The following is a 13,783-nucleotide window of genomic DNA, read 5'->3' on the forward strand; positions in this document are numbered from 1 at the left end:
TAGACTGAGGGGGACGAGCTCTGCCAGCTGCTGTCATCTTCAGAAGATAGACGCAGCAGTAAGGAATGTTTGTTTTGCTTTTTTACAAAATGTTTAAAAACACTGTGGTTAAGAAACTTCAAAGCAGACCCTGTGCTGCATGTCTGCTCCTCCCCTGAGCCTCTCTGCTTGGGGGTGGTAAAAATAATAAAAAGCCCAGTATATTTTCAGTACCTCACCTAACAGGGTTGGCTGCAGGCATAGGTGGCCTAGAAGATAAGGGGAGTGTTTTTCTCCCAGCCTGTTACCTTCTTGCCTCCAGCCTCCGCACTTCCACACACAGTTTACCACCCGGTCATTCTCTGGCCTCTTACTGCCACTTGTACTCTTCCTGCCTTCCTCTCAGGGTAAGGACAGCAACAAGTGGCAGGCTATTAAAAAGAGAAGCTGCCTAAGGGGCCCAGAACGAATAGAAAGAAACTGGCCACAGCCCTACTTTCCCAAGCTCACTTCTAAGACATTCCAGCTAAAGGCTGATGCAGGAAAATGACTAACACCAAAGGACATTTTAAAAAGCTTTTTTTTTTTTCTTTTCTTTTTAACACACTTAAGCTAACTCAATGCAGGTTTATTATCCTGGCGACTTGCAGTCACTTTCTAATGACTTTCAAGGGCCAAAATACAGTAAAAATCACTTAAAATATCCATCCTTTCCATGCCTTAGTTTAACAGGTAGGCTTTATCTTTTGCCATTTCGGTATTTTATATGTTATGTACCTGTCTCATAATCCCTCTAAACTTATACAAAAGACTACAGATATAATAGCTTCTCTTCTCATAAAAGGACGCCAACGTTGCGTCCAGCTGTCAGGATAAGACCCTGCTACTCTTTTCCTACCTTTAAGCAAGGAACAATTTCACACTCTCTTAGCTTGTGATCTTGATTGGCAAGTAGCAATGGCTGTCTTTATTGGTAATATCAGCTTTCATTTACCAGCCTCTAAGCTCCTGAACTTTTTACAAACTGTACCTGTTTAATTTGTATGTATTGTTGTCTCTGAGCCTTTACTTCATGCCACCACTGTCTTTACAGATGGTTAAAAAAAAACCCAAAAACTGAAAAAGCAGCTATAGTGTGGCAAGATGCCATGCAGAACTGGCAGTACAAAATCCAGGAGCATTTTAAAAACTATGCAACAGGCGGAATTAGGTGCCCTGATATTGGCCTTACAAACTTTTCCTCACCAAGACATAAATATCGTTAGTGATTCCGCTTATGTGGTGTATAGTATTACTCATTTAGATCTTGCACATGTGAAGGGCATTACTAATAAACCCCTATTAGCTTTGTTTCTTGCAGCGCAAGAGCTCCTCTGTGCCTGTCATCACCCTCTTTACATCACACATATTCGCCGTCATTCTGGGCTACCTGGTCCTTATCAGAAGGGAATGCTTGAGCTGATGCTCTGGTACGACCACAGATGTGCTTTGCAAATTCTCCTGCTTTTTTGCAAGCTCAAGCTGATCATGTTGTTTTTTCATCGGAACGCCCGCAGTCTTAAACAACAGCTTCATTTGACACTTACTCAAGCTTGCATGATTATTAAAACTTGTCCTAATTGCCAACAGCATTCTCTTTCCCCCTTTTCCTTAGGACTTGGTGCCAACCTACGAGGTCTGGTGCCTAATGCTATCTGGCAAACTAATGTCACTCGGTATCCACCCTTTGGACGTTTTAAATTTCTCCATGTTACCGTGGACACATATACAGGCCTAATACATGCTACCTCCCAGACAGGAGAAAAAACTAAAGACGCAATCGCTCATTTGTTTAAATCTATGATAACTCTAAGCCTTCCACACACTATAAAAACTAATAATGGACCTTCCTATCTTAGTGCTCGATTTACATATGCATTGCAACTTTGGCACATGCAACATAAAACTGATATTCCTTATAACTCAACCAGTCAGGCCATTGTTAAACGAGCTCATCAAACTCTTAAAGTATATCTTAATTTAAAAAGGGCGGGGGGGAATATAGGGCTCTCTTCTAGAGAACAGGACTAGTCGTTGGAGAACCAACCAACAATGATGGTGATGACTCGGAAGGCACCTGACATCACCTGGGGACAGCTAAAGAAATTGAATCAACAAGCATCTATCCAGCTTGCCGCCGTGGAAGCCCCTGCAACTGCAGACAATCGGTTTCTTACATATCTGGTGGTAATTGGGGAAACTTCTGAGAAAGTAAGACAGACATGGATGTTGGAGTGGCGGGTAATTCTTGTCCTTTGCTAAGTGGGATCAGCTTAAGGACATGTTTATTGGAGTCATGTTCTAAATCCCCCTGTTTTTAATGTTATTACATGGTGGGATGCTGACCCGCCTTTGTCATCTAATGATACTTCTTGGGCAGGAGGCCGATGGATGCCTCTGTCTTACCCCGTAACTGAAAATTTGGGATGGATTCAACTTAATTACTCCTTGATTTTACTGTCTAGTAATCCCCCTCTTTGTTTTTCCACAATAGCACATGATAAGTGTGTTACTCTCATCCCTCAGGAGTATCTTTACTATCAGCCTAAAAGGGATGCTAAGCTTGCAAACTTGACCTTTATTTCTACTATTACCACTAATCTTACTGAGGTCTCTAATGAAGCTACACAAGTGCCTGATCTTCCTATATGCCGTCCGAGTAGGGACTGGCGATAAAAGTTTGAGGCCGTCCAGTGGTCGCCGTGCAGACAGCCTGCTCCACGTCAAGGGCCTCTGTTTGATAATGGCACCTTACTTGATTGGGGTCCCCGTGGTAATCTTATGTCTGCAAATCAGACTATTGGATTTGGGAGTCCCTCCAGTAGTTCTATTACCTAGTCAGAGTATGGGCTTTCAGGACCAGTATTACAAGTGAGAGGGAAACAAGCTTTAAGCCCTGCTCATACCCAAATTTGGAGATTAGGATTTCCTTTTTTTGAACGGGTTCTTTCACATGGTGAGTATATTACTGGCGGTGGCAACCATACCCTCTCTTTGCATAATAATGTTACTGACACAGTCCTGATTTGTACCACGCACCCTTATATACTTTTGTTTGGGCAAGGTGTTCCTAACATAGAGCAGAATCAATCTTTTTATAGTATTAAAGTCTCTTCCAGTAGTTGGTATGCTGCATGCTTGTCCATCGAAACATTACACAGTTGGATATAACCTATGTCATGATCTTAAAATGGCGTGCAGAATTGTGGCTGCCTGTAAATTTAACCTGGAGCTGAAAAGGAGATTCCACCCTGCAGCTATTTAGAAAATCACTATCTCATACTCGGAAAAAAAAAAAAGATTCCTGGCCACTTTAATTGCCTTTTTAGTCTCAGCTATTATTATATTAGCAACTGCTGCTACTGCAGCTGTTTCTCTGACAGAATCTATTCACACAGCCTCAGTGGTGAACCACATGGTGTATAATGTAACCCGTGAATTTCAAGAACAGGTAAATATAGATAAAACCATTCTGTCTCGCCCGGTCTCTTGAAGCCGCTGTTGAATAACTGGGGAATCAGCAGCAGGCATTCATTACCCCTCAAAATTTACATTGTTGATTGGCAATATAATTCTATCTGTGTCACGCCTCTGCCATATAATAGCTCCCAATATGCTTGGGAGAGAGTGAAAGCATATCTGCAAGGGGCTTATCACGACCATTTGTCTTCTCAAATTTCCATTCTTGAGTGTGAATTAAAGAAACACCTTGAAGAATGGTCGCAGCAATTACAAACAAGTATCCTTCAGCAATTACAAGAAGGCTTTCAATGGTTAAACCCGAACACTTGGTTGTCTGGGTTAAACATACGCATTTGGGTGATGGCCGCTGTACTTATTCTTTTTTGTATCTGTTTGCTAGGCACTTGCAGTTGGCTCTGTGCTGCCACCCGACGCATCTATGACCAGGGAAGAATCATGGAAGCTTAGCTTGCATTGGATGACCAGCACGCTATAAGAATTAAAGAAGGGGGGAATATGGGGGGGTGCACGACAGCATATTCAAGCTTATGTACAAGGCGTTTGAGGTCGGGGCATGGAAACATACTGAGGCACTGTGTGTATGTTATTTGTGCATGAGAATGAAACTCCTTGACCCTGAAAACAGGACGGGGAGTGGAGTGTGTGGTGTGATAAGGAACGCTGAAAACAGCCTCCGGAGAATGCGGTTTGAGTGCTTTTACCAGGCCACAGGTGTCTCATGACCCGACCTCAAAAAGGCCATCTAGTGGATGTTTGTGGTCTAACAAGCCCTTTCAATGAATACTTGGCGGACAGATGCTGGGGCGGAGTCTCTTAGAAGAGCTGCCCCCGGCCCCCCTCAGCTGGATTTGTCTGAGAACTCATTCTTGGCGTTCACTGCAAGCTATAAGCTCTGCGATGGGCCCTGAAAAAAAAAATCGATACTACGATGACCCTCATATGTATTTCTTCAGCCCAGATCCAGACCTTTGTCTACTCAACTTCTCCACGTGGATACCTAATAGGCATCTCAAATTTAAATATCCAAAACCAAACTCCTGACATTAAACACAAGAAGCAAGAAATATGAACATATTTTCTGATTCCACTAATATAAAAGTACATAACAGTCAACACCAAACCATATTATTCTTATTTCTTGAATTGAACTTTTATTTTAAGTTCAGAGGTACATGTACAGGTTTGTTACATAGGTAAACTTGTGTCGTGGGGGTTTCTTGTAGAAATTGTTTCGTCACCCAGTGATTAAGCCTAGTACCCATTCGTTATTTTTCCTGCTCCTCTCCATCCTCCCACCCTCCACCGTCCAATAGGCCCCAGTGTGTGTTGTTCCCCTCTTTGTGTCCCCGTGTTCTCATGGTTTAGCTCCCACTTGTAAGTGGGAATATGCGATATTTGGTTTTCTGTTCCTGCATTAGTTTGCTAAGGATAATGGTCTCCAGATCCAACCATGTTCCTGCAAAGGACCTGATCTCATTCTTTTTTATGGCCGCATAGTATCCCGTGGTGTATATGTACCACATTTTCTTTATCCAGTCTACCATTGATGGGCATTTAGGTTGATTCCATGTCTTTGCTATTGTGAATAGTGCTGCAATGAATATACACGTGCACGTGTCTTGATAACAGAATGATATATTATATTCCTTTGGGTATAAGCTAAGCGATGAGATTGCTGGGCCGAATGGTATTTCTGTCTTTAGGTCTTCGAGGAATCACCACACTGTCTTCCACAATGGTTAAACTAATTTACACTCTCACCAACAGTGTATGTGTTCCTTTTTCTCTGCAACCTCGCCAGTATCCATTATTTTTTTACTTTGTAGTAATAGCCATTCTGACTGGCGTGAGATGGTATCTCATTGTGGTTTTGATTTGCATTTCTCTAATGGTCAGTGATGTTCAGCTTTCTTTCACAGGATTGTTGGCCGCATGTATGTCTTGTTTTGAAAAGTGACTGTTCATGTCCTTTGCCCACTTTTTAATGGGGTTGTTTGGTTTTTTCCTTGTAAACTTGTTTAAGTTCCTTACAGATGCTAGATATTAGACCTTTGTCAGATCCATAGTCTGCAAAAGTTTTCTCTTATTCTGTAGGTTGTCTGTTCACTCTGTTGGTAGTTTCCTTTAGTGTGCAGAGCTCTTTAGTTTAATTAGATCCCATTTGTCAATTTTTGCTTTTGTTGTAATTGCTCTTGGTGTCTTCGTCATGAAATCTTTGCCCATTCCTTGTCCAGAAAATGATTGCCTGGGTTGCCTTTCAGGGTTTTTATAGCTTGGGGTTTTACATTTAAGTCTGTAATCCATGTTGAGTTAACTTTTGTGTATGGTGTGATATAGTTTGGCTGTGTTCCCACCCAAATCTCCTCTTGAACTGTAGCTCCCATAATCCCCACGTGTTGTGGGAGGGATCCGGTGGGCGGTAATTGAGTCATGGGGGTGGATTTTTCCTGTGCTGTTCTCATGATAGCGAATAAGTCTCATGAGATCTCATGGTTTTATAAAGGGCAGTTCCCCTGCACATGCTGTCTTCCCTGTCGCCATGTAACGCACATCCTTTGCTCCTCCTTCGCCTTCTGCCATGATTGTGAGGCCTCCCAAGGCATGTGGAACTGTGAGTCCATTAAACTTCTTTTCTTTATAAATTACCCAGTCTCGGGTATGTCTTTATTAGCAGCAAGAGAACGGACTAGTACCTGGTGTAAGAAAGGGGTTCAGTTTCAGTCTTCCATATATGGCTAGCCAGTTATCCCAGCACCGTTTGCTGAATAGGGAATCCTTTCCCCATTGCTTGCTTTCGTCAGGTTTGTCAAAGACCAGATAGTTGTAGGTGTGGGGCCTCATTTCTGGGTTCTCTATTGTGTTCCATTGGTCTCCATGTCTGTTTTTGTACCAGTACCATGCTGTTTTGGTTAGTGTAGGCCTGCGGTATAGTTTGAAGTCGGGTAGCGTGATGCCTCCAGCTTTGTTCTTTTTCACTTAGAATTGCCTTGGCCATTCAGACTCTTTTTCAGTTCCATATGAATTTTAAAATAGGTTTCCTCGTACTGTGAAGAATGCCAAAGGTAACTTAATAGGAATCGCATTGAATCTGCAAATTGCTTTGGGCACTATGGCCACTTTAATGATATTGATTCTTCCTATTCATGAGCAGAAATGTTTTTCCATTTGTTTGTCACGTCTCTGATTTCCTTGAGCAGTATTTTGTAGTTCTTCTTGTAGAGATCTTTCACCTCCCTGGTGTGGTGTATTCCTGGGTATCTTGGTGTGCGTAGCAATTATGAATGGGACTGTGTTCCCGATTTGGCTCTCTGCTTGACTGTTGTTGGTGTATACGAATGTTAGCGATTTTTCACATTGATTTGGTATCCTGAGACTTTGCTGAAGTTGATTATCAGCTTAAGGAGCTTTGGGGCTGAGACTGTGTGGTTTTCTAGATTTAGGAACATGTCGTCTGCAGGCATACTGTAGTATTAAAAGAATGTAATATAGGACATAGGACAGAAAAACGTAGAGAAAAAAGAGGAAAGAAGGATCACAAATGTAAATGTGTTGGTTTCCTCTTGAAGGAGGAATGAGGCTGAGATCAGGCAGAGACACCCCAGGAGCTTTGGGGAATGCTGGCGGTGTTCTCCTCTGTGACATGGGGGTGTTTCTGTAGAGGTGCCCTTGATAGTCACTTATTAAACAACACACACATATTGTGAAGTTCTCTCTATGTATGTTACATTTCAAAATAAAGAGGGGCAAAATTGCTAATAACAAATAACACACATTTGTAGTTAAACACTTCTCACAATCCACAGACCTGGAAATGACTGATTAGTTTTCTGTATGTGTAGTTTTCCAGTTTTAAGAACGTTCTACAAATGGAATCAGACATTATGTAGAGTTTCATATTTGGTGTCTTTAGCACAATGAAATACATATAAGACCTCTAGAACTGCAATGTACTCTTTCTTGACCTCAGTACTCAATACGTGTTTTCCTCACTTCACAGTAGTTCATTCACAGTCGATTGGTTTTCTAAACTTGTATATATGTGTAGTATGCTTTATAAATATCATATGATAGTTAACTTTATGTAATTTGTTATATCTTGGTAATGGACTTTTCTTAAAAATGGACAGTATCCCTAAGAATACCCCGTACATTTCCATTGCAAAAAAAAAAGGTATTCCATCATGTGAGTATACCACAATTAACTGATATAAACTATGAAGGTAAAAATTTGCGTTGCTGCCCCTTAATGTTGTTGCCTTAATTTCTTTTTCTCAGGTCCTAAGTCGTCTGCCCCTGAGAATAAGTGGATGGGGAGGTGACAAATCTCCCGTGAGAAAAATGTACCAAGTGCATGGTGTTCCAACACATAATCACAAATTCTGAATGAAAACTTGCCACCCAAATATAAAATATTTACCAAAACATCGAAATTAATATCACAATTATGTAAGCATCGTTCCTACGATGTTTGGTGAAATCTATGAGAATTTGAAATCAAGCTATCACTATCAATAAACTGATATTAGTACTCGCAAGGAGATCTGCTATAAATAGAGAAAATAAAATTTTGGTTATCCTTCTGGTTATAAAATACTTACCTGTTTAATGCAGTGTTACTTCCCTTAGCACTATTGTTTTGTCTGCTTATGGTGGCAGGCAACGTACAGAAAGAAAACATCACAGTTTATGTGCATAGTTTAATAAATGATTGTCCAGTGCACCTGTACGGGAACGCTCCCCTAGGTCCCAGAGAAGAACACCGCCAGCATCCCCCAGAGCCTCCTGGGGTGTCCCTGCCTGAGCTCAGCCCCACTCCTACTGCAAGGGGAAACCAACATCCTGACTTTTCTGATTGTCCTTTCCTTGCTCTTCTCTATGGTTTTATATCCTAAGTATGCATTCTTCAACAAGGTAGGTTAGTGTTGCCTGTCATTTGAAGTTATAGGAATGGAATCATTAAGCATGTCCGTGTTGTCCCTTGCTTCTTTCCCTCGATGTTATCTTTGTAAGATTCGCGCCTATTATTCCATGGAGGAGTACTTTGTACTTTTCCGTTGCTGAAATAGTATTCCATTGTATTAACATACCACAATGTATTCATTCCGTCCCATGGAAGTTGTGATTTTCATGGTTTCCCATATTTGGGACTGGATGATTACAAAAATACTACTCATAAACCCTTGTCGGCACCAGTAAAGGAGTCCTGAGAGGGACGTGTAGGCTGCTAAAAGCATATATTTAAAAGAGGATCGCAGACAATTAAAGAGAAAACGTTCGAAAAAGAAGCCCAACATAAGACCAAGGAAAGTAGAAGGAAGTCATCAAGGTAAAAGCAGAAATCAGTGAAAGTGGAAACAAGCATAAGGATCACAAAACCAGAAGTTGGGTGTTTGGAAGAAGAATGAAATTGGTAAACCTCTTGTGAGACTGGTCAAGAAAACAAGGGAGAAGGGCACCGCTATCAGGAAAGAAAAGGGAGAAATAAGCACAAACGATGTTACGTCCGTTCTCGTGTTGCTATATAGAAATATCCAAGACCGAGTCATTTATAAAGAGAAGAGCTCATGGTTCTGCAGGCTGTACTGGTAGCATAGCGGCTTCTGCTTCTAGGAGGACTCAGGAAACTTGCAATCATGGCAGAAGGCAAAACAGGAGCAGGTACTTGTTACATGGTAGGAGCAGGAGCAAGACAGAGAGAACAGGGGGAGGTGTCACACACTTTTAAACGACCAGACTCATGACAACTCACTCGCGACCACAGGGACAGTACCAAGTGGATGCTGCTAAACCATTCCTGAGAAATCCAGCCCAATGATCCAGTCAGCTCCCACCAGGCCCCACCTCCAGCATTAGAAGTTACAGTTTGACAGAAGACTTGGTGGGGACACGGTTCCAAGCCATATCATATGCAGACATCCAAAAGATAGAAAGAAGCTATTGTGGGGGAACTGGATATTCACACAGAGTGCCCATGCAGTAACAGCGCATAGCTAATTAAATACAAAGAGAAGATGGCACTTTCACAATGGGGTAATCTGGAACAGCGCCCTGAGCACATGGTCAAGATGAACATCGCCAGTCATGAGACAAACCGACATGGAGAATCTGCTGATGTCATGCACTGAGAAGAACAGCATGTCTGCTATGCAGTAGTCCTGCCAAAAATGTTAAACCTACCTGAATCTAATCACAAGGAAGCCATTCGACAAACCTACGTTCAAGGGCTTCCTGACAACGACTGCACTGGTTTAAAGCACACTTTAAGGTGGGCGGATCACGAGGTCAGGAGATGGAGACCATCCTGGTTAAGACGGTGAAACCCTGTCTCTACTAAAAAATACAAAAAATTAGCCGGGCGTGGTGGCGGGCGCCTGTAGTCCCAGCTACTCGGGAGGCTGAGGCAGGAGAATGGCGTGAACCCGGGAGGTGGAGCTTGCAGTGAGCCGAGATCGTGCCACTGTGCTCCAGCCTGGGCAACAGAGGGAGACTCCATCTCAAAAAAAAAAAAAAAAAAAAAAGCACACTTTAAAGGACACTGAAGAGACTTGATGGGCCGGGAACCATGGCTCATGGCTCACGCCCGTAATCCCATCAATTTGGGAGACCTAGGTGAGCGGTTGGCGCTTGCCTGTGGTCCAAGCTACTCAGGAGGCTGAGGTGGGAGGATGGCTTGAGCCTGGAGGTCGAGGCTACAGTGAGCCGGGTTCGCCTGACACTACATGCCAGCGTGGGCGACAGAGGGAGACCCTGTCTCAGAAGAGACTTGACAACTAAATGCAAAGCATGATGTTTGGTTGGAAAGAGAATTTTGTTAGAAAGCAGCTATGAGGGATACTATGGGACCATGGGGACAATCGGAAAATGTTTCATGTGATCATACAGTAGAAAATTGTGTGGTCTCAATGTTACATTTCCTGAGTGTCATGGTGGCATTAAGGTTTTGTGGGAGCCCATGCTTCCCTGTAGGCGATACATGCTGCAGTATTTACGGATGATGGATCTAAATGATTCCAATGGATCTCAAATGATTCCACAAAACAATAAAACAAAAATACAAGCACGCACACACGCTTAGAGAAAGACAGGGGTGCAGGATGGAGGGAGGGCTGAAGCAGATGTGAGAAAGTGGTAACAACTGGAGGATGCAGTTGAAGAATATACGTATGGATGCTCCTTGTGCTTTCCCTGCAACTAACTCTCCTGTGACTCCAAAATTTAAACAAATGCAATCTGGGATGAAGGGGGTATTATGGACCATTTTATTCCAGTCAGTTTGAAAACAGTGAAAAAGGTCACCAATTGCTAGGAAACCAAACCCGCCAAAACTGACACAAGAAGGCACAGCCAACCTGAACCGTTCCAGAATCATTACAGAAAGATATCAGTAGTCAAAGGCTTTCCACGAATGAACTCCAGGATTCACCACCACATTCTGACAAACATCCTAGGAATACATATCTTCCATTTTACACAAACTCGTGCAGAAAATTGAAAGGGAGGGGCCAGGCATGGTGGCTCACGCCTGTAATCCCAGCACTTTGGGAGGCCGAGGCGGGTGGATCACGAGGTCAGGAGATCGAGACCATCCTGGCTAACACGGTGAAACCCCATCTCTACCAAAAATTAAAAAAAAAAAAATTAGCCGGGCGTGGTGGCAGGCGCCTGTAGTCCCAGCTGCTTGGGAGGCTGAGGCAGGAGAATGGCATGAACCTGGGACGCGGAGCTTGCAGTGAGCCGAGATCGTGCCACTGCACTCCAGCCTGGGCGACAGAGCGAGACTCCGTCTCAAAAAAAAAAAAGAAAAAAAAAGAAAAAAAAAAGAAAAGAAAATTGAAAGGGAGGAACACTCCTCCACTCACTGCATGAGCTTGGCATAACCTCAATACCAAATCCTGCAAGGACACCTAGAGAAACATTGCAGGTCAATCACATGCTCGTGACATAGAAGTAAAAATTGGAAGCAGAATCTTAGCACACGGAAGCCTACAGGATATAAAAAGGAAAATACCTAATATGGCATGACTAATATTGGCTTCATCCCAGAAATACGAACTTAATTTCTCTTCAGAAAATACAGTGGTATAATTCCCCACATTAACAGATTCGGGGAGACAAACATGCTCTTCGTAGTCACAAAAGGTATTGACTAAATGTCAATTTCCATTTGAGATGTATTGCTGACAATTTTTTTTTTCTAAAAAGTCAGGACTATTGGGCTATAACTTACACAGAGGTCTGTGAGATCTCGTAAATGCATATGGCTGTAAAAACACCAGCACAATATATATAGATATAGAGCATCGCCATCCCCCTCCCCCCTCCCCCCCCAGGTTCCCTTACGCCCTCTTGTACTGAACTCCTCGTCTTAACCCTCAGACCCTGGCAACCATCAATCTGTTTTGTGTTCCTAGAGTTTTGCCTTTTCCAGAATGTCATATAAATGGAATCACACGGTATGTAGTATGTGCATTTGGCTTCCTTCAGAGAAAGACACTCGGACTGCGATTCTCTAAAGGTGCAATGTACAGTTTCATGACCTGGGTAGTAGTTACCTGGCTTGATCACCTTATAACTGTTTGTCAGATGGCGGGCTTCTGAGTTATCCCCGTGTGTGTGTGTGTGTGTGTGTGTGTGTGCACGCGTGCGCGCGTGTATGTGACAGTGTGTGTGTGTGTGTGTGTGTATCATGTTTCAAACATATAATTTTACATTTAACTGCCTCTAACTTTTATATGTTGGTGAGGGTTATTAAATGACAATTATTAATACTTAAAGGGAAGTGAGTGATTATTGTAAAAGCCAGCAGAGTCATTTCCTCTGGGGTGTGCAAAGCGGGAGGTAGTGATCAGGATGGGGCAAACAGGAGGGTTCCAAAACCCTGCCAACCTTCTGTTCCTCGCTCTGCATGGTAGTGACCTGGACTTCAACATTGCACAACCACATGGGCGCCGTTCACGCTGGATCACGAGAACAGAGCACCCTGGAATCCCACAGATAGATGTGGCCACCCTGGCGGCCACAGCCTACGCGGCCATACCTGGCAAACACTGGTGTTGGCCTCATCCTTCGAGGAAATGCATGATGAGAAAATGTGTGGGGAAAAGGAGGAGTTCTTGGGGTGGAGGTTGAGGACAGATGTGCGTGAGGTTGTCCGAGTTCACCCAGGAGTGTGTTCCAGGTGGGCTAAAGTTCATGGCTGGTACTCACCATGACCACTATGATCCTATGATTGCCATCTCACATCCCTGTGTGCGATGCCCTGGGCCTCCGCCACAGCCTGGAAGGCCACCCTAGGGGACTCTGGCTGGTGGGCGTGTGCAGAGACTCACACACCTTCGGCTCTAGCTGGAGTCTGAAGAGGAGATGCTCTTTTCTGCCCACAGAGTAAGAGGTCTCATCTGGAAATGTACCTGTGGCAGCCCTGGCACCGGGTGTAGGTGGGATTCTGCTCAGGGCTCCGCCACTGTGGCTGCATCAAGGGCAGGCACTCAGCTCGGCAGACCTCCGGAGCCCGTCTGAGCTGAGTGGCAGGACAAGGCAGGAGGGGGTCTAAGGCTCTCCAGGCCGGACCCCACATTCCTCTTGGTGGGAGAGCAGGATTGAAGGAAAAGACAAAGCGGGACACTGAATGAGGGGAAGGGCTCGACCTCCTCCTCTCCACTGGGGCCCAGGTGGATTCCTCTAATCCGAGGAGTCTCGGATTCTGCACCTATTTCCCCTAGAACTGGAAGGCTCCACCCGCCCATGGCCTGGGGTGTACATGTTACAGCCTCATTATTGTGCGGGAGGTGGTCTGAATATGGAACCGAGGTGGTGTGCTGAGAGGCGGGGCTGGCAAATGCAGCCACCGGGAGATGGGTTCATGCCTTCCACGACTCCGTCCACGGGCTTCTCCCCTTCCACACCCTGTTGACCATGGCCCATGCCCCCCGGGGCAGTGCCTGGGGCTAGAGTTCTCACGCCACCAGAACCTGCCTAGATGTCTCCGGTGGCAAAAACCCAAGCTGGAGAGTCCCTGACACACATCTTCCCCCAGACACCAGCCCACTGTGTTATCCCCCCAAGAAACAACCACCTGTGTCAGGGTCAAAGCCTTGGCCCGAGGAATCAAGCCAACCCTCTCAGGGAAGGTGTTGGATTCCGATGGGGTAGGTCCCCACCAGCGTTCGTTTCCACGTCTGAGGCCTGTGATTGGCCCACCACGTGCGTGATGGTCCCCCTCACTGAGCTCACACCATGGGCCCACAGGGAGACGCACAGGGAGTATGGGGGAAGGCAGACA

The sequence above is a fragment of the Pan troglodytes genome, chromosome X (assembly GCF_028858775.2).
Source record: "Pan troglodytes isolate AG18354 chromosome X, NHGRI_mPanTro3-v2.0_pri, whole genome shotgun sequence".
NCBI lineage: Eukaryota > Metazoa > Chordata > Mammalia > Primates > Hominidae > Pan > Pan troglodytes.